This window comes from Armigeres subalbatus, chromosome 2, assembly GCF_024139115.2.
Source record: "Armigeres subalbatus isolate Guangzhou_Male chromosome 2, GZ_Asu_2, whole genome shotgun sequence".
Lineage (NCBI taxonomy): Eukaryota > Metazoa > Arthropoda > Insecta > Diptera > Culicidae > Armigeres > Armigeres subalbatus.
In genome coordinates this window covers 275,292,413-275,313,463 of record NC_085140.1, presented here as the reverse complement: position 1 = coordinate 275,313,463, position 21,051 = coordinate 275,292,413, and the positions used below count along the sequence as shown (strand labels likewise).

Below are 21,051 nucleotides of genomic sequence, written 5' to 3'. Positions count from 1 at the left end.
TTTTGTCTTGATTACCTTAAGCGTGTCTTGGTACATGAACTCGAGTCGTGATTGCTTCAGGATTGCAGTCTCAGTTAGCACTTCAAGTAATAATCAGTTCGCAAAGATGATGCATTACGGATGCATAGGACAACAACGGATTACATTTAAATAGTAAACTATTCTGGTTTAACTTGTAAGGGTGATTCAAGTACAACATGGAAGTTACTTAAACACATATGTAACATCAATTATTACAGATATGATAAATCAATGTCATGGCGCAATTGAGTAACTTTCTCGTTCCTGTTAGGCAGTTCATTCAGGTTGACTTTTCGATCCAATAAACAAATGGTCGCTTGCTCTTGATTCCGTTTAAACAAATAAACACAAAGTAAATAAATCGATTCCTGAATTAATTGGTTATGCTTCCATCGTGTTGAAGTCTTTTCACATGCCCGAAATTAAATCTAATGGTTATCTTATAGGTTTATAACATATTTTTAACCGATCCTTCAAACACGATGTATCGTAGCCCACAAATTGAATACCTACTACCCAGATACTTTTTTGCAGCAAAACATATTTTTTTCACCGCTGGCAAGGGTCATACATTTTCATTCATTTATCATCTTTTGGTATGAAAATAGGTTCAAGTTGTTTATTTGCACATATCCGTTATGAAAGAGATGTGAAGGCATCTTTATTGAACATCATCTGATCTGATCAGCAACTGCTCATTTGCGTCCTCTTTCACCAAACGCCCACGCGTGTGCGGAAGGTAAACCGGCAAGAGGGGACGACAGTGTTGGTGGACTAATAGGAAAATCAAATTCCGTGAACCGAAGGTTTGACTCTGATAGCCGGTAGCCATTTCTATTTTGAATAAAATGTTAAATGTTCATGTCAATAAGCAAATGTTTACCAATTGGGGATATTTTATTCATTTTATTGGCTTTGTTTGGGTTCTTACCTGCCTACCGTTTCAATAGTTGCTGGGTTGGAATCAAGAGCATGAACATACAAAGGAGAATCGCTTAGATAGATTAATTTTCAAGTGCAAAAATCAAAGGGTGTTATGAGCAAATACCTATGGGCTATGGACGTAAGTTGAAAACATATGAATCCACCTTTCGGTGCTAATTCCTTTTCCGTGTAATTAGAGAATTGATAAAAAAAACCCAGCGGAGAAAGGGGGGGGGCTATATTATTACTAATCAACATCGAAATTCCTACAAATTCAAGAAACTCTACAACACCGTTAGGTGAAATTATCTTTTTTTTTCATATGTTAAATCGATAGTAAGCCATAAAAATCATATAACCCAGATAAACTGCAGCATTATATCCCTTGTGATAAAGAACCACATTTTATCAAAATAGATACCATTCGAATTAGCAACCACGATTCATATAAATTTGCGCTGCATAATAACACAGTCAAAGACAAAGCTTCAGTTTTCGGAATTTCCCGCCTTATCACTGTCACTTCCGCCTTGATATTGTCATGCTGAAAGGCTATGATATCACTTGACAAAGACTTTTTTTCCTAGGAATCTGAATAAACGTATGTAAAGCTATTTTGACGTTGGCTTTCTCAGTCTAATTTTATTAAAGACGGCTAGTTTGGCATAGCCCGACGTTTCGGTCCCATGTATTGGACCTTTTTCAAGGGATAACTAGAAACATTAAGCATTTTATAACATGGACACATTAACATGAACATTTCTAGACAAACATTTCAAATGGACCTATCTGACAATAACCTCGAGCTGAGAATTCTCGACCTATTGCTTTTGATTTTATCAGTTGGGACTTGTCAAATAGGACATTATACAATGATAACTGTTACTTTGGACCTCAGTGAAATTAAGATATATTTTGGATTTTCGCATATAATAAGTGCATTTTGAGCATAATCCTTTGAAATAGTCAGCTTAATTGATTGTTACAAATGCTTGCGCATTCGATTTAATGTTTATATGCATTTCAGCCACAATTATGTTATGGGCGAATACACCTCCAACGTTCGTTCGTCCAAGAAATTTATTCGATCGAGCCTAGATTGGCAGAACAGACAGTTGCTCCGTAGAATTCGGCCAATCATTGTTTCTTGAATCAGTATAATAGTGGTTATATTACATACCCAAGTAACCACTGAGCCGTTAAAAATGACATTAATTCGGTTCTATAGTCGCATTAAAGACATGTCAACAGTGCTGATAAGATCTATATTGAACTTGAATGCTGCTCAAAAGCCGCTTTTGGCGAAATATTCGGCTGATAGTGCATGCCCCTACTATATTTTCCATGTCTATGCGTAAATGTCAAACTATTTAGACGAGTTGGAAAACGAACAAAAAATGAAAGGAAAAATATTTATTTACATTCTGAAGCGTTCTCTCTTTTTCTTCCCTTTGAGATTCTAAGATTTTTTTTTTGTTAATTGTATTAAAACTCCGGTCTTGAACTGTGTTTGGTACGATGGATCTGGATTTAGTTGATGATTAGTTTGCCATCTGATCCATCTCCGTATTGAGTGGATACATTGCTGGGAGGGGTTATAATTAACAGAAGAATTCTATCTGCTTTCATGTAAATGGCGATGAAAATGTCCAAAACATATTAATATTCCGTATACGAATGATTTATTATTTATTATAATGAGCCAAACGGAACTTTTTGAATTAAGTCTAATTAAAAGGTACCATCAGCGAGCCTTTCAGGTGGCAATTGATATCGTTAAATATAGAAGAAATCCCGAGAAATCCACACCTCGCGAAACATGGATCATACATTCTCTATACGAATGTCATCAATAATATTATTCCTGCAGGTTTTCAAAAATATCTGTGTTCCTATGCGAGTGAAAGAGATAGCTTATAAAATTATGGGCGTTGTTGTTTATGATTTCGCCCAAACGTCATACATGATAGCTCTAAACTGGAATTTAAGGTTCCTTTATTCGGCTTGTATCCACAGAGCTGATCAGCTTCACATCCAAGCTTTGTATACCGATATACGGCTTCTTTTGCTGCTTGAGGTTCATACTGCCAATAAGCACTTGAAAAACATATATAGAACTTATAAGCACTGAAAAGCTGTTATATGGTACAAATGCGGCTTATTACAGTGCTTAACGGTTACCTGGGTAGTAACCTTCCGCTAAAAATTGTAAAATATATGTACGCTTCACTTCGCGAATGTCTTTATAGCCCATTATAGCCTATTCAGAATACGCCATTTATTGTATGGTAAAGAGTAATTTGCTGCGAATGCTCTTCAACACGTAATAGAACTCGTAATCTGATTAGTAATTAGTTATGTGAAACCCATATGCAACGTGGAGTAAACATTGAAATAACAATATGTAAAAACACATCTGACCCCGTCTCCTAAATCTCTTTTGTCTTGTCGACAACCAGAGAATACCAAGAGTACTAAGCAAGTTGTATAAGAGTGAATGGTCAAATATCAATCTTTTCGCAAAGTGTTGGCCTTGTTAGCAATCTACGGCAAACAGTCAAGCAATTATAACATTCTGTAAGATAAAGTCTGTAATGAATACTACTATGATATATGGTACTGATAACTTGGAACCCAGTATGGGATAAAAAATGCAATAAACAATTGAAAACATAATAAAGTACAGTGTTATGGTTGCGCCAACTAAAATATAACATCAAGGGACATTTTTTAAGCTTTAGCAGCAGAAATACGTTTGTGAACTGGTTTTATTTATGTACAGGAACACTTTCGGCCAGCAACTCATCGGTGGCGGTAGACACTTTTTTCCGCGAAAACTTCACATTCCAAGCTTCGGTGTACCTTCGAAGGCACTATATGATCCTTTCCATTAATTTCCTTGATGAGCGCAACAACACACAGCTTCCTGTTTCGATTCCAATTTGTTCGTATCTAAAGCACATCATGCATTAGCAGAGTGCACGGGGTCGAATCGAATGAGGTCATTTGGTTATAACTATGAAGTCCTCCAAAGTTTCTCCGTGGAATTGAAGGTTTATATTAGCTGTCTTAAAAGAGCGGAGTTTAACTCCTCAATGTGGTTTACCTTGCTTGTAGAATGGGTGCGATTGATCTAAAAAGAATACGAATCATGAGAACTACAAAAAATAAGAAGCATATAGGAATCTTACCGAATGTGTATCCAAATAAAACGGGAAATTATCCATTTCATTCGGGATGTTCTTCCTGGGTACTCGGATGGCATTGGCACGCCCCACTGGTAGTTCCCTGAAGTATGGAATCTGAAACAGCAAATTATATCACATGAATACAGCTACCAGATTAACCAAATTGGGGTATTACTTACTTCAAAAGTTCCTTGTTTGTTCCTGCACTGATATCTCTGGTGTCTTATGATACTTGCACTAGAAAATACTTTAAATATTAAAAAAATCAGAATTTCAACATTGTTACCAAAGGTTCCATCTGAAATTTTGATTATGTTTTGACAGATTTCAGATGGGACCGTCAAGTTGCAAAAGGTCCAGACAACAGATTTGCGCGATATTGTCGATAATGCAGATTGGACGTTTTGCACTGGAAGAAAAAAATAGTAAAATAATGAATAAATACATGTCAATTTAAATTGACCGTTAAGATTGAGTACCCAGTTGAGTGAACACGCTAATATCTCGATTTGTTTACAAATGTTAGTTAGGACCATTAGAAATGTTCCTCTAGATTTGCTTAAACATACGCTGTGTCACATCCAAAACACGCCACATACGGTAAATTATCGTACAGACGGTGACAACCTCAACACCACATACGCTGGTATTCTGCACACAGTGAAGACAACACTTATGTGTAGAAAACAATCCCGCCATACAACCCGTAACACTACCACTGATACCATCGGCCAAACCCAACAATCGCCATGATGGATATAACTCCATCTGGCTTCAACTTTTAAACCCACCGTTTAGTACCGTCAAGTTGTGTATGCGTTGTGTCTATGTGCAGTGAATATTGTCTTCTAATTAATTCAAAATATCAAATGTTTAATGTAAATTTCTTCACATGTTTGTATAATGCTAAGTAATGTTCTGATGATCGTCATTTTTAAAAATGTAATATTATGTAACTGCAAGAAGCTCCAACTACCTATTTAAGACATTCATCCGTATGTAACGAGAGTCGCTTGAAAAAGGTCCAATACACGGGACCGAAACGTCGGACTATGCCAAAATAGCCGGCTTAATTAAATTAGACTGAGAAAGCCATCGTCAAAATATCTATTCTACCAGTCGCAATCTATTACAATTATCGTATGTAATGCTTGTCCACGTTAAATTTCGGACACTTAGATAATGTACACGTAATTTGTCACCATTTCACTAATTTGGATAAGATCTGAAACATGCTGAAAGTATCACATAGAGTGTAGAGATTCATCTGTTATAAAAATGGATCGTGTCAGCGGTTTGTGATTTTTTTTAAAATTCGCATTGGAAGATGGGTGTCCGAGATTTAACGTGGACAGACTTTACTGCGCATGTATTTAAAAATTTAAAAATTACATTAAATTCTGTTTTACGCGTTTTTACTCAATTTTATTTTACAAGATTATTTTTATACGATCTTTCTGAAATTGCACGATTTTAAGTTGCACGATGCCCTCAAAGTTACATGATTTTCACAAAGCTATGCGATTTTTAAAAAGTATAATGCATGCCGTTTGTGGTACATGTAATAAAATGTTTTCATGACATGAAGAAATCCCTGAAGTCAGGCCTACGGTCTAGACAAGAATGTGATTACATCTTATGTCCTTGGTCATAATCTTTACCTGATTGAATATTTTTTGAAAACCCCGAAAAATGTATCTGTCGCATTTCCCTTTTCATAGTATTTTCTGTTTGTTGTTCTGCTGTTATAAGTTTTGTTTTGTTACTTTATCTTTCGAAACAGATCTATTGCAAAATTCAACTTCCACAATATTATAACCTTTAATTCAACAAACACCATACCATACCCTTATTTTGCTTTTTGTATATTTGTTATCTTTGATCTTGATTCGGCCGCTAGTAAGTCAGATACTATCTATGTTCCATAAAAGGCAAGCTCAATACAGTCAGAATGATCATAGGTTAAGCATATAGACTTTAAGGCCTTACTTCAAGGATTCCTCGGATGCCTAAGAACAGCTGTTGTGAACATATTCTATGCTATGTTTCACAAAGGGTATGTACCATATTCATACAGTCAGAATAATCTTTGGTTATACGTTATGTAGACCTTAAGGCTTTACTTCATGAAGTTCTTGGATAACTGGAGCAGTAGATCATGTACTGCATACAAGGGAGTGAGCGCTAGTAATGAACCCCCTGAATAAAAACGAAAACTTAACGCTAAAATCAACTTTTTCGGGCGAACTTCCAACGGATAAATGTGCTTCTCATATCTGAATAGTAGTTCCGTTCAATTGTATTGGACAGAGTTACTGATATTTAGTTTTATTGACTAATTTATTTAACTAAACACGCTAGAGGGTCCATTACTAGCACCCAAGGGGGTCCATAATAGGCGCAAAGAACATGTGAAAATGGATCCGGGCGAAAGAAATTTGCAAAAAGAAAAAAACCCAGATTAATCCACCTAGCGGCGATGTAATCTCTCACGTGCATCATAAAATTAATTTATAAAATCACATTAGAAAAGTCAAAAAAGCACTTTAAGGGAATAGATCTCATGTTTTCTATCATTTCTTGAAAAAACAATGATTTTTCAATAATTCTGAAATGCAATGTCCGATCGGGCCAATATTCAATAGCAAACAATGGGACCGCATTCCCCGTCGAATGCAACTTGTTGCGAGTAAAACGGATAATGCTAAGTTCCAAAAAGTGTATCTACAAAATTTGTACACATAACACATACACACACACTTATATCTATTGGATCTGGATTTGAATTCAGATTTGAATTGAATTTGGACTGGATTTTCATTGAACTCGGATTGGATTTGCAATAGATTAAATTTAGATTGGATTTAAATTAAATTTGAATGAGTAATTTAAGTGGATTTGGCTAGATTTGGATAGAATTTGAATTATTCTTAAATTTGGATTGAATTTGGATTAGATTTGGATTGAATTGGGATGAGATTTAAATTTAAATTTTGATTGGAATTTTTATTGACTTTGGTGGATTGGACTTGCATTGGATTAGGTTTGGATTCAGATTAAATTTGGGTTGGATTAAGAGACTTGAATAAGTATTTATTTGGATTTGTCTATATATGGATTGGATTTGATTCGGGCTGGATTTCGATTAAATTTGGATTGGATTCGGATTAAATTGGATTCAGATTAAATTTGAATTGGATTAATATTAGTTCTGGATGAATATTTATTTGAATATGGCTAGGTTTTGAATGGGTTTGATTCGGACTGGATTTGGATTAAATTTGGACTGGATTTGGTTTGGATTCGGATTAATTTGGATTTTAATTTGATTGGATTCAGATTAAATTTGGATTGGATAAAGATTATATTTGAATGAGTTATTGAATTTGGCTAGATTTGGATTTGGATTAAATGTGGATTGGATTGGGGTGAAATTTTCATTGGATCTGGAATTAAATTGGTATTTGAATTGGATTTGCATTGAATTATGAATAGATTCAGGTTAAATTCGGATTGGATAAAGATCAGATTTGAATGAGTAATTGAATTGGCTAGATTTGTGTTGGATTGGATTTGGACTAGATTTGGATTGAATATAGATTGGATTTGTAATGAATTTGGATTGGATTTGGATTAGATTTGCAACAGATTCAGATTAAATTTGGATTGGATTTGGCTAGATTTGGATTGGAGTTGAATTGTACTTGAAATTGAATTGGATTTGATTTAGACTTAATTTGGATTGGATTCGAATTGGATTTCGATTGTATTCAGAAAAAAATTGGATTGGATTTGATTCGGACTGGATTTGGATTATATTAGATTGGATTCGGATTATACAGACCCCATTCAATTTTGGCAACACATTTTTTTAGTACATACAAAGTTAATTGCCTATATGCCGGGTATTAAGCCACCCGGTGTGGAAATTAATTACTAGTAATTATTAGTAAAATTAGTAACATTTTTTTAATTTTTGATATTGCTTATAAACCACGTAAATATCGTAATCCTCGTAAAAAAATGGTTGGACCCCTAAACCGACGTAAAAAACATTTATAGAAAAAAAGCGTTAATTTTTTTTTTGAAAATAAACGCCTAAATATCGAAATTTGCGTAAAACCAATTGGTTAGACCTCGAAACCAACGAAAAAAAATAAAAATGCGCAATTTTTTTTAGTGTAAACGTTTAGATTTCAAAATTTGCGTAAAAACTAAGATTAATCCACCTAGCGGTGATGGTGCCTTTCTCGACCTTCGTAAAATGTGTGTGCTTGAAAATAGATGAGCTAGTAGCTAGGAGTAAAAAAGAAAAAAAATCTTTGTCCTTTTTATGAAAATCGGATTATTTCGAGCAAAGATATTGTAGATCCAGTTGAAAACCGAAAATCATATTTTGTCCCATTCCCGAATGTTGCAACTGCATCGCGAGTGGTGCACGACTATGGCATAGATGCGCACCACTCGCGATGCAGTTGCAACATCCGGAAATGCCAGAAAATGTGATTGTCGCGAAACCTCAGTTCGGTTTTCAACTTGATCTACAATATGCTCCAATCTTTTAGACGTACATACCCCTGTTTTATTTTACTCAGTCATATATTTTAAGGATATTACTTTCGGATGTTTGTTAAACTGAAGCTCCGACTACACAAAAAGAAAACGAAAATGTCATTCCCATTAAGCGAGCGGAGGGCAATATTTGTTATGATATAAATCTCATGACCGTCCTTCTGCCAAACTCTTGATGAAGAGGGAGGGAAATGTATCAGTGTGGAAGCATCCGATAGTTCCCTTTCGAAGAGAAATTATAGCCTTTTAGTACAACTTTGTTGCACAAGAAAGGCAAAAATTAGGGCCAATTTCTAAGGTAATAGTCCAATCTGGCCAATTTTCAATAGAAAATAATAGAACAGGATTCCGCCTTCAATGCAATTTGTTATGAGTAAATCGATCGAGGGTAAGTGCATTAAAAGTGAGCTAGGCTTTTCTACGCGCTTTTGACGTAGGACTACGTCTGTGTTTTCTATATTGGGGTACACTTTACCGGTGTTCAAAACCGTATAAAACACGAATCTTTCGATCGAATCGAAAATCACCCAAGAAGTCACATTCGAAACTAACAGTGGCCACCAATCAAAACTCAAGTGAAGAAATGTTGAAGTATCATGCGAAAACAAAAATCATTCGATTTTGGCAACATAAATACCAACCGTCTAAGACGAATTAAGTACTCTCCATTTAATTCCACCAATTAATTTTCGATATCTTTGCAGATACGTATTTCGACCACAACTGTGTGGTCGTCTTCAGTGTCTCGTACTTTACTCGACTTGCTCGACTTAGTCGAGTCAAGTACGAGACACTGAAGACGACCACTCAGTTGTGGTCGAAATACGTATCTGCAAAGATATCGAAAATTAATTAGTGGAATTAAATGGAGAGTACTTAATTCGTCTTAGACGGTTGAATACATTCCACTAAAAGAGCTTTATATATTTTTCTGAACATAAATATTCCGAACATGTTGCCAAAATCGAATGGGGTTTGTATTGGATTTGGGTTCAAATTGAATTTGGATTGGAATAAAGATTACATTTGAATAAGTAACTGAATTTGGATTGGATTTGGATTTTCAATGGATTTTCGATTTGCTATTGATTTAGATTAAATTTGGATCGGATTTTAATTAAATTTGAATGAGTATTTCGTTGGCTATGGCTATATTTTATTTATTTCATTGGATTTGACTAGATTTGGATTGGATTTGAGTTGTATTTGATTTGGACTACATTTTTTATTCGAATATGATTTGGATTGAATTGGAATGAGATTTCGATTGGACTTGGATTTGAATAGGGATTTGGATTGACGTTGGATTGGATTTGCATTGGTTATGGATTGACTTCGAACTGGATTTGGATTGGATTTGGATTCAGATTAAATTTGAATTGGGTAAAGATTTGGATTGTTAGATTGGATGCAGATTAGATTTGAATGAGAAATTGGATTTGGCTACATTGGGATTGGATTGGACTTAAATGTGATTGAGCATTTTATTAATTTGGCTTGGGTTTGGATGAAGCTTAATTTGGATGTGATTCGGATTCGATTGGAATTGGATTGAATTAGTTTTCGACTTGATTTGGATTGAGTGTTTGATTTTAGTTGGATTTGGATTGCATTAGGATTGGATTGGATTAAAATTGAATTTGGTGATCTGAAGCTTTTTCGGCTTAATTGTGTTACGTTTCAAATAATTTTGCATAAACTTTTCATGAAATTTTGAATTATACGTTCATTGCATTCCTGTAGAATAGAGGATGAGAAGAATGTAGTAGATGAGATTAGTGTCAGAAAAAAAAACATTTACTTTAAACAATGACATTGGCATTTAGTTATTATCCAATTAGAATATACTCTTTTTAGGAGCGTGGCGTAGTTGGCTACAAATTCGCCTTATAAGCGGATGGTCATGGGTTCGATTCCCAGCACCCCTACTACCTTTCGTCAAGTCGTTGGAAGGAACAGCGTGAATAACGACGCTTTGGGGAACGCTCGTGATCAAAATCATCGGACAGCGACTAACAATGACCCTCTTTACGACCCGGGACCCCCACAGCAATGAAAAACGGACTCGACAATGGACTTAAAATTGAACCACCGCGTGCACCTCTGTAACAGCGTCGTATGGTCATCGATCACATCGATAAAGCAGATGTGGATGCAACAAAAAGGCAAAAAACAGAAGCAGCAAAAAGAAAACAATGATATACATTGACTCTGCGCTACAGTATTGTAAAGCCAGATGTCACTTAGAAAAACGCTCGCGCTGTGCCCAATGGGACGAATGAGCTTGATAGTTGGGTAGTTAAATGAAAAAAAAAACTCTTTTGTAGTGTGTTTCGTTTAAACGTGTAGCAAGCGACCTTAGATTGTAAGATATTTTGATTCCATCCAGGAAAAAACTTTTCGGGATGATCGTGTGGGAGCGAAATGAGAATAAGTTTGCTGAGTATTGTTGCGACGAACGGTTAAGACTAGAAATCAACGGTTGAACGGGGTGTGGTTGTTAATTTTTTCAATAGTCATCCATTCTGGCCTCAATAATTTTAGTCATGCGATTAAAGTCGCACAAAATTCATACCACCACCGCATGATCTGCACGTACCACAACCTGCGAATCGATTTCCTCATGAGTCAGCGAGATGTCAAAACTGCTGTCCTGGTGCACTACCGATTGGAAAATATTGGAATTTCAAGACTACATGAGCCCCGGAACAGATGGGATTGCATGATCCGAATGGGAAAATCTCGTCTTAAGACTGTGTTTTGCCGGTGAAATGCGCCGTTTTTATTATTCCACTTGTGCCAACATACCCAGAACTGGTCCGGTCAAGCCTGACGAAACACGAAAATCAGAAGCCCCCCCTTCATTGGTTAGGTGTTAGCAACAGACGTTGCAATTCAATTTGCAAGTCTTAAGTATTTAGCAAGAAACTCCATCATCACTGAGGCAGTGCATGAATTCCACGACCCATTCATGAAAATGGCAGGTAAATAAAATCGTTCAACCAATAACTGAGGAAATGCTAGGAGCTGTCCAAATACCACGTGGACAGGTTTTGATCAATTTTAGATGCCCTCTCCCCCAGCGTGGACAATTGCTCATATAAAATTTCGAAAATTTTTATGAGTCGTGGACATTTGTCCTCGGGGGCCCTTATTAGCCGTGCGGTAAGATGCGCGTCTGCGAGATGTCAAAACTGCTTTCCTGGTGCACTACCGATTGGAAAATATTGGAATTTCAAGACTACATGAGCCCCGGAACAGATGGGATTGCATGATCCGAATGGGAAAATCTCGTCTTAAGACTGTGTTTTGCCGGTGAAATGCGCCGTTTTTATTATTCCACTTGTGCCAACATACCCAGAACTGGTCCGGTCAAGCCCGACGAAACACGAAAATCAGAAGCCCCCCCTTCATAGTTTAGGTGTTAGCAACAGACGGTGCAATTCAATTTGCTGATAAGTCTTCAATATTTAGCAAGAAACTCCATCATCACTGAGGCAGCACATGAATTCCGCGTCCCATTCATGCAATTGGCGGGTAAGGAAAATCGTTCAACCAATAACTGAGGAAATGCTAGGAGCTGTCCAAATACCACATGGACAGGTTTTGATCAATTATAAATACCCTCTCCCCCAGTGTGGATAATTGCTCATATAAAATTTCGAAAATTTTTATGACGCGTGGACATTTGTCCTCGGGGGCCCTTATTAGCCGTGCGGTAAGATGCGCGTCTACAAAGCAACACCATGCTGAGGGTGTCTGGGTTCGATTCCCGGTGTCCGTCCAATTTTCGGATTGCAAATTATCTCGATTTCCCTTGGCATATGAGTATCATCGTGTTAGCCTCATGATATACGAATGCAGAAATGGTAACTTGGCTGAGAAACCTCGCAGTTAATAACTGTGGAAGTGCTTAATGAACACTAAGCTGCGAGACGGTAATGCCACAGTGGGGGATGTAATGCTAATTAAGAAGAAGAAGTGGATATTTGTCATACTCCTCCCACCCTATAAGCTGTCCACGTGGTATATGGACAGCCCCAAACGAATATTTATTTTGAGAAGCAGACCAAGATTCAGTTGGAATATAGTGCCATTGAAGAAGTAGAATATCGTATGTTCGTTTTTTAATCTTTATATAAAAGATTTTCATTGCTGATTCGTCTCGTTACAATTTAGCAAGTTTTTCTCAATCGCGGAGCACCAACTATGAAATGTACGGCATATGCTCAATAATTGCCAGCCATACGTTGAATAAAATGAGGCACCATTTGGCGTAAGAAACCTTACTTTAACGTTCATGCAAGAAAGTAAAGATCCTCCTGATGACTCAAGGATCGTCGAAAGCAGAACACACGGTTTGCTTTCAATAGTTCGATAGTAGCCTATTTTACTGTATGAGTGTTTAGTTAAAACTAAATCGCGTAAAAAAGTAACCGTGAATCAGCTGATATGTGCTGACAGGTAGATTAGTCAGTTAATTTCTTCAAACACCTGATAATTTTGCTCCATTTTTAACATTTGCATCGATTCATGTCGGAGCTGATAAGGTTACAATCTATTTGGTTTTCTTCGTAGCAGAGTTTTCAGTGTAATTTTTGTTATTTGCCTTTGTTTTAAGGAAATGTGTAATTAAGTATTTGCTATTCAATTCGATTTCAATCAAATCTTTCATGAAAACGGAATTTGTTTCATTTTTCAAACTAGAGAAATTAACTAACAAATTGATTGCATTATCTTTGTCTACACCAGTTCGTTTTGGCCCTATCTATGTTTATTTATTGAAAAGGAAGAAAAAATGTCTTGAAACGGTTACAAAATTTTGAATCGCAAAAATTTGAGAGGCTGACTAAAAATTCATAACGATTAAGGTGGGTGTACCAATTGTCGCCATACATAAGAACAACTATTTTTTTTAAATAAGTAAAAGGCATGTGGGTGGACTTTATATATCAAGCGAAAGGTTTTACTTCCTGCTCCTTAAAACAGCTGTGAAAACCACAATAAAATTTGTTATTATCCTCAAAATTGATTAATCCATAATAGGAACGCATGCACCAGTTGTGGCACTATTCTTAATTTTGGTTCCTTATTTGGCAAATCCCATTGCGACAACTGGTGCAAAGGACGTCAAAAATTAGGCAAAATCAATTTTTACAATTATGCTTTGCTTGTTTTGGAGGAAATCAAAGGTTTTATCGTATCATATGAATATGCTTTATCGATATGAACTTAGTTTGTAATTATTTGATTGGTCATTTGGTATAAAAAGCACTAGTGCGACAACTGGTGCTATAGCCACAACTGGTACATCTAGTCTAATCAACTTAGTATTTGGAGTTTGAATCGCAAAATCAAATTGCCAACCCTGAGCAAGGCAGGAACTGCTAGTTTTTTAAAGCAAATTTTATTGCTATGTATGCAGCTTTTTCTCGCCACTATGTTGCAGTGCACTCTGAAGTGATATTTTAAAATTTATTTCAACAAGAACAAAAAATTAATCCTCAAAAACTGATCTGATCCATCTACAATGCAATAGTTTTGGTTCCGCTTAGCCCACTGTGAAGTAATAAGAAACGAGCACATTTTTGCAGAATTTCCGTACAGCATTGCTTCCAGGGAAACAATTACCGGCTCAACGGATGCAACCCCGCACTGATAACATTCATATCAGTAGATACTTGGGTGCTAGCGTTTGCATTTTTATTACTGCCTTGGATTGCAATTTCGGATGGGAAGATACCTACAACAAAAATGAAATGTGTGATGATGGTCGCGACAAAAACTTCTGACACACGCGCGCGCCAGCACCCACGCTTGCAAAAGTTCATTCGTACCGACCCGACGTATCTACGCGCCCAGGCTCCTGCATAGTCTGCTGTGCAGGTGGCACACGACGCACACGACTTCGCCGAATCAAGCCGATTGTTATCAAATGTTTCTTATTTACACAAACAAATGGGGCAAATTTTGGTCTGATCCATAGGCGTAGCCTTAATTTCAAACGGGGCTTCATTTTTTTATATTCTGTATCAATCTTCTAAACCTTTCCCAGAACCTTTTCATTTTTAAGATCTTTCAAAATTAATCGTAGTGCTAATCTAGAGTAGGAAGCTGTGAGCAAAGATTTTCTTCTAATTTGTTCACATAGCATCCAATGCAGGGTTGCATTGTTACTATTTTCATGGTAGTACCGTACCGAGATTCGATCCTAGTCACATTCAAATATGGTCTTGCTTTGTGGCCATGCGTTTTACCGCTAGTTTAAATCAGGTTCACGATCAACTCACAGTTACTTAACTAAGGGAGCATACATAACTTACGTTACGCTTATAATGCTCCCCTAAACTTCGTTACGTATCGTATGACCGTGTGATGTGGGGGAGAGGGAGGGTTGAAAATGGCATTTTTGCATTACGTAATTAATGGATCTACTTCAATCAGACGATATAAAATGAAGATCACCTATAAGCCATGGCTTATTTATTCATTGAGAATTGTAGTTCCAAGGTGGAGCAGTCGCATATAGGTATCTATTCTATCAAAATTATTCGTTTGATATTTGGTACAAAGTCCTAGAACCACCAACAATTCAAGTGAGAAGTAGTGATAGATTACTAATTCAAATGAGAATTCTTAGGTTTTAAAAATAACACAAATGAAAACAAATATTTCCGAGAGATTTTTCGGGATTATGAAGAAGGAATATCTGGAATTTAAGTGAAACCCCGCGTTTTGGTGGAATTCTAACGATCCTGCAAAAAAACATTTTCAGTGACGCCACTGGTATGCGGGGACCGTAATCGCTGCCATTTTTGCAATCAACTCTATCTTCTCATAAAATTTTGGTCCTGAGAAGAACCGATTTTCTTTCCAAAATGCGCCACTAACAGTAACTAAACGATAGTCCGAAGATTGTTGCTTTTAGCGATGGCCTCTCGATGTTCCACTCTCTGCTGAGACTGCTGCTACGGGCGTCATCGTTGTGCCCGCTCTCCGAGAAAAAGTAAAATTCAATTTTTCAATAGTTCAGCACTTTGAATGCATTTTTTCGATAGTTGAGCAAAATCTTATAGAGTTCGTCGATCGATTAATACCAAAACCTCTGGAATCGGTTGAAAGACGGCGTTGTTAGCCCATACTTCCTGACCACTTTTCGCGACGGTCTCTAATTTGAATCTGCAGGATGACCCCCCAATGTTCCGGAAAGACGTAATCCTACGTCAAAATCAACTTATAAACTTCATATATCAAGAGAAGAGAATCCGCAGTGTATAAGTGAAGTCTGATCTGGAGCTCTGAAAAGATTTCTTCGATTCGATCATAATTTAGGGAATTAGTATCGATCCTGATATTCTCAAGTCCTCAATACCGTGTAGAAACATGGAATTACAAAGTAATTCTGAAATTTTAAAGAACTTTGAAATTGAGATTTGTTTTTAAATAATCTTCAGAAAGCAAAACTAATATTTCGATATCGGATGGCACTACGAAGAAAATCTTATTTAGTGGGGAACCAGTGAACTTCGAAAAATGTGATATCGAGAAGAATGACTCATATTCTAAACTTGACTCATATTCCGAACACTCGCTTTTAAATGACTATTTTGACTTTTTTTTATTCGTGTAGGTATTTATTTGGTAGGCGCTCTGTGTTCTTAATAGCTACACTGTTCCGGGAAATCTACTGTGGTATTCTGTTGAACAGAATCCACACAGAATATATTTTTAGATATCCATAATTCGTTATTGTTGTCGTTGCCAGTCCATCTCATCGTGAGTCCATTGTGTCCGTTTGTCCATGTAGTGTTATCAAATGATCGTTGCATTGTTCGGTTGCCATTTATCCGGGTTACGTTGGAGGAATGCCTCCGAGAAGAACAAGTTGTCAGTCGTCAGCAAAACACCACCGTATGAGCTGCGAATCTGACGACTGACGAGGGTTTGGTGGAGGGGCTGTTTGGTTTGACTTTATTCATGTAATTTTCTTCACATGAGCTTGAAATCGTTTGTAATCTTGATCCTCAGCTTAGCTTAGCTTGATTGACTGTACCCAGCGTAGTTGCTAGTCGTGATTGGCCGAGAAACAACAAATAATGCACAGCTCACCAATTGAGTAGTTTTCGCGGGACTAGAAAGCTATTCTCTCTGTGCATGCTTCGTAGTTTTTTTTTAATTCAAGACCAATAACGATGCCGGCCACGTCCTCATAGTCAATTAGGATAGGGGGAGGAAAATTAGTTCGACACTCATTGCTACAAGAGACCGAGGAATCTTCTGCATCTCCATGAGCGTACTGGAAAGGAATAGTATCAGGTATCAGGTATCAGAACGTCGGCTCAGGAGGCACGTTCCCCTCAATTTGGGAGATTTGTGTCATCGCCTTCACTGGCCTTTCTCATCATTTACCTGACGGAAAAGGAAGTGAAAAGGGGAAAGGAAGAGGAAGTGAAGTTGGAAAAGGGAATGGAACCATTTATAGGAAAGCCAATTATGTAGACTCACACGCATTCAGCTAGGAACTAAAGAGAGGTGTCACAACAGTTGCTAGTTGGGAAGGAAATATATTGGAAATCACCTAGGTAAGCGACTAATTATTTCTTTTGAACGACGCCATATTCATGATGATACAAAAACGGAAAAGCAACGCGTATTTTCCCGAAAACTGTTTCGATATCTTAACTACATCGCGACGACTAAAACACGCACTGCATATCGTTTGTCGATGGCTAATCCGAAAAAACACGCACTGAACTGATTATCTTTATTACCGGCCGAGCAATGCAGAACACAATATTTCGACAGATCGCACGACCGTTCTGCTATCCGAAACAAGAGAAAACACGAACTCCGTTTGTAATCTTGATCTATGTACATGATAACATGATAAGTCATGTCCGGGATTTTAGTCAAAATGGTACTTCTAGATGAATTCTGAACTTGAGATTTCGAATAGAAACTAAGAACTATAGGAGAATCTCGATACATACCTGAAATTCTGAGATTCCGGGGACTACGATCAGTCTCATAATCTTCGATATATTGATTTGAGACTGTACAAAAATATACACCATTTAGGGGACGACACCCTCAGAGCTACGTCTAGTGCCTGATTTGAGTGAATTGAAGAATAATGCTAGTAAGCATCACTTGCATTTACGTATCAAGCAATCCGTTTAGTTGACTTAGCTGAGACGACGACGTTTGTTTGTAAACAAAAAATGAACCTGTTTTACTTCTTACTTTGAGTGCGGGTTTCACGCTGACGCTACGACTCTACGCCACCGCCAACGAGAGCAACTTGATATCATTTTTATGTTTAGGCTAGTTATTTTCCATCCACAGCATATGGCTGTTAATCCAAATCCCGACTAATTCACATATTCCTTTGTAGCCGGAAATATGCCTCAAAAAAGCATTCGAAAATAAGTCTACCAGTTTTAGACAAATTCCGAACACGGAAAATATTCGAAACACTGGCCTTTCAGAACTCTAAAATTTTAATATTTAGTATGAAGTATCAGATCAAAAAATAATTCAAGACCCTAATTTCATAATTAGTTGTGTAATGAAAACCAATAATCTTTTTTTAAATAAAGTGTGCGTAATACGAAGCAAAAAGGTAACCCTTTTCGGAATATAGGTATTTAGTTATGAGGTATCGAATCGATTCGACTCAATTGTTTTAAAGATCGTAACAATTGATAATCAACGGCTTAATCGGCTTACCGATTCCTCCTGTAAAAATTTCGATATTGTGAAGATTTTATAGCCTTTCGATGCATACTGATGTGCAGGAAAGGCAAAAATAAGGTATGTGGTGCCTCCCCAGTGCTAATCGTCGAGATGGTGACTTGCTAAGACTTGAGATTTGTTTAGATGCTTATGGGATTTTATGCTTTACAATGTCCATGTAGCTAGTTGGCAGGTATGTGCAAAACAGTATTCATAGTGTGCGAGTTTGCTTTATGACTCTACATTTGAAATGGGGCTTAATTCACATTTCATCCCACTGTTATAGTGATCATCTGTATCATTAATGCATTTTTTTTCGGTGACTCATTTTTCTCAGCTATATGAAATGCCGAACGACAGCACGATGAAACCTTTGGTGTGTTGATCCATGCTTTCTATACTGCCCAGAAAATCCCAAAACAATCTAGCGGTTTTTTACCTTTCAATAGAGACAGGTTTTGAACATATTTCGAGACATTGAGTAACAAGAAACGCTACTTTGAAAGCTTGAGATTGTAGATTCTATGCCAAAAGACAGTTTGAATGACATAGAATATTCCAAAACTGTCTTCCGGTGACACTATGGGGATCCCCATACAAGCGAGCGGTCAAAAATAAAATGTGGCTTTTAAAGCAAATTTTAACATAGTTTTAGCTGGATTTGATCAAAATAGCTAGAAAATATCATTTCTAGTACCCCTTCCTCTCTTTTAGGGAGCATCCATCAAATACGTTATATTTTTTTAATGATAATTCGATTAATTGTCACATTAACCAAATAAGGAAGAATTATTTTATTTTTTTTCTAAGGAGAAGAAAGGTTGTTGTCCACAAACTAAGGGGCCAGCGTGCCCCTCCCTCTATCCTTTTTGAAGACTTTTGTATAATAAATATATAGAATGACGGCTTTGGCAGGTTTTGTTCTATTATTGTCAGGGGTTTTGTCGACCAAATTTAATGAAATTCGGCCACAATATTCTTTGATATGCAAAGAATGTTTAGGCCAAATTTGAGCATAATTGGTTATAGAAACCCCCCTGACAATAATAGAACAAAACCTGCCAAAGCCGTCATTTCCCCTAAATACATATTTTTGTCTTTCTTTTGTGGAAAAAAGTAACAAATCGCTTCATAAAAGGGAAAAAACAACAAAACATACATAAATTATATCGTGGTTGCGAAAGGCCAATGTTCTATGACATTTACGTGTATAGTTTTGAAAAATATATAAGCTTATATTCCTTATATTTGTTCCGAATATTAGATTTCCTAATTTAAAAAACAACATAATTTTTTCTCAAAACTTTTGGTTTATTTCCATTATTTTCAACATCATCATTCTTCTTCTCTATCAAGGTCTATGTCTTCAACAAAATTTTCTTCAATTTCATCAACGACATCCATGACGTCATCTAAAGTAGCAGAGGATAAATAACTTTTTGAATCTTCAAAAATCATAAAATTTCGCACTTCATCGGGATAGGTTAGTGAAACTTTTTTTTGACGTCTCTTTGTTATCCAAATTGAACTTAAAAATGGATCTGATTCATGTAAGGCACGAAGGAAAACGTCATGCAAGTTTGCCTCTCTTGATCGTTTTCTTGCATTATGAGTTCTAAATTTCTTCAACTTTTTATGCTGACTCTCTGCTGCTTCTTCAGCCAGTGTACCTAAAGGTGCAGGTGAGTGAATAATTATTTCACCAGCATGAGCCAGAACTTTATGAACTGTAGCAGGAATTTTATACCATCCGTACAAATTAAGATACAGTTCGTATGTACTTTTGCAATAAACATCAAACTTGTAGGGATTAATTGGTTCCTGGACATTTATAGCTATCAAAATATTATGGAATCTCACAATTAATTCCTCATCAATATCCAATGAATTGCTCAAAAGTTTAGGATTAGAGAAAGCTTTTCTACACACATTTCCAGTAGTACTAGTACCAGCTCCACCCGATCGTGGTTGGTCCACTCTAATGCTTTAGCAATTTTTTTTTCTTTCCTCGTATTTTACTTTGAATAATTTAGTAGCCTTCCATCTTTTGAAGCTCATCCTATATGAAATATGTAATAAACATCCGAAAAATCTTAACCAAGCATGCAGAGGAGAAATTCCATAATTTAATGCTTCTATATTTGAAGTAAAACCTTCATTAAATTTATCTAAACTGGACATATCATTAGGTGTAGCAGAGCAGATAGGACAATTCATCATCGATGATGTACCAGTAATATATGTTAGCACTTTCCCATCTATCATACTCAACACAAATTCAAAATCAATGAGAATGTATTTGTCATTTGGAAGATCAATTCTAACTGGAGTTAATTCACAAATCTCTTTCTCTATTTCATGTTTGGTTTTAAGAATTATTTCTTTACTTTCTTTAATGAACTGTAGCATTATAGGTCTGCAGAATCTAATACTTTGGGGCATCTGATTGAGCCAAAATATGTTTGATCTATCTGCTAACGAAAATAATTGAATTGGAGTTAATGTTGATGAGAACACGTCTGAATCATTCACACATCCTTCCGGTAGTGGTTGATTATATTGGGAGTATCCAGTAGAACCGTCCATGCCCCAGCTATTTAATAAAATCAAA

General features: G+C 36.5%; 1 protein-coding gene and 1 long non-coding RNA gene across 3 annotated transcripts in view; one reads left to right on the top strand and one right to left on the bottom strand.

Annotated features, from left to right (window-relative positions):
* The window catches only part of LOC134212270 (protein pinocchio), a 179,797-nt gene that overhangs the window by 31,490 nt on the left and 127,256 nt on the right, over positions 1 to 21,051 (top strand). The gene's annotated exons all lie outside the window — the stretch shown is intronic.
* On the bottom strand, positions 3,651 to 4,368 carry LOC134216379 (uncharacterized). The gene is made up of 3 exons (XR_009980641.1): positions 4,137 to 4,368; positions 4,052 to 4,078; positions 3,651 to 3,897 (listed from the first exon to the last, which is right to left on the bottom strand). It is a non-coding gene; the product is annotated as an uncharacterized LOC134216379 (long non-coding RNA).